At 55.5% G+C, this 1586-nt stretch overlaps 1 non-coding gene across 1 annotated transcript; it reads left to right on the top strand.

Moving 5' to 3' along the window:
* The first annotated feature begins 240 nt into the window (after positions 1-240).
* Trnaf-gaa lies at positions 241-313 on the top strand. The gene has a single exon. It is a non-coding gene; the product is annotated as a tRNA-Phe (tRNA).
* Positions 314-1586: the final 1273 nt, after the last annotated feature.

Here is a 1586-nt window from a genome sequence, read left to right as displayed (position 1 = left end):
GGAGACCCCCCCCCCCCCAAACCTGGCCGGCGGGTGTCCCCGCACTCGGGCTGCGCGCGCCGAGCACGTCTCGGCAAGGGACCAGGATCTTGCGTCTCGGTCGGGAAAAGTGAGACTGGAAGAATCATGATTCAAACACAGCGGACAAAAGTGCGGAACCGAAGTTAATTATTGGCGGAACGCGGCGGGCCTGGCGCTGAAGTACTCGGATAGCATTCTCTAGAAAGGAGTAGCCGCGGCGCCGAAATAGCTCAGTTGGGAGAGCGTTAGACTGAAGATCTAAAGGTCCCTGGTTCGATCCCGGGTTTCGGCAGTTGGTTTTTAGTTTTAATCTGACGGGATTCAAACTTGGCTAAAATCCTTCCACCCGAGAGGACCTCTGCGGAATTCATCTCACACTCGCGGAGGCGGGGGTCGCGGGGAAACGCAAGCAACTTTGCTTGCCCACCCGTGGCGGCAGGCAAGGCGCACGGGGACTTCCGGGTGTCGTCGGGGGCGCTGTTGCGCGTGCGCAGTGCGCAGCCTCCGAGCCGAAAGGCCTGGGAGCCGCCTGGTTGGGGAAAGTGGTCGGGTGCGCTCGCCCGGGAGGGAGTCCGGGGCTCGCCCAGGCCGTCGGGGAACAGACCCGGGCTGCCCTGGAGGCGAGAAAGACGTGTCCAGATGTCATTCGGCTCCCCTCTTTTTAATGCGGATCCTACCGCGCACTCGGGTGCTTGCTTCAGGATTTTGCTGGAAGATGCGAGAGGGCGGCCCTGGGGTGGCCCAGGCAGGTTCCCTTGCTTAATGAAAGGGGTGGTAGGTTCAGAGCTCCCAACATTTAAGTAAGCGACGGTATTTGGTTTAGACACGTATCTCTCAGTGTGGTCTGGGGACCAGCGCCCAGCTTGCCAGCATCATTTTGGAGCGAGTCTGAAATGCCCCACCCCAGGCTACTGAATGGAGCCCAGGGCAAGAGGGGCGAACACCCTCTCTCCCAAACTCAGATGTGATGAGCTCCACGGGTCCGGACACTCCCTTCGGAGCTCTGTTGTTATATCTGGTCTGCACATCGCAAACCTATTTATAGTCTCTCTGTATGTATTTTACCATAAAACTAAAGTCTTTAACTGCAACCTGGTAACTTTTCTTGTCTTTCCCTGAGCGCTGGGTCCTCTCACCGACGCCGCACATTATCGGTGTTTGCTGGGCTGTCCTGCTGACTCCAGGTAGAGCTGTACCACAGCGTTCTGTAACTAAGGGGGCCATAAGGTAACGGGGGCGCGGGGTTGGGGAGAGTCCGTCCAAGTAGGCCCTTGCTTTAGAAAGGACATGATTTCACTGGGATGCACACCACACTCATTGAATATTCATGAGAATAAGCGCCCCGTCCAGTCCTTTTGTCAACATCGAGGCTGTCCTCACAGTTCCTCAGAGAGGTCTAAGGTGCATATAAATAAACCCTGGAGTAACCGCGTCCTTCCTAATTGTTGTGTATACGCTGCTACTCATTTGAGGCCAGGACTATGACATACAGACGCTATTGTAATCATTACACACAGTAAAACCAGATGAGCATTGTGTATTTAAGTAGGACCTTCGTGTAATGA

Source organism: Mastomys coucha, unplaced genomic scaffold, assembly GCF_008632895.1.
Source record: "Mastomys coucha isolate ucsf_1 unplaced genomic scaffold, UCSF_Mcou_1 pScaffold9, whole genome shotgun sequence".
Taxonomy (NCBI): Eukaryota; Metazoa; Chordata; class Mammalia; order Rodentia; family Muridae; genus Mastomys; species Mastomys coucha.
The sequence above is the reverse complement of the archived record's forward strand: the minus strand, read 5'-3'. Positions and strand labels throughout refer to the sequence as shown.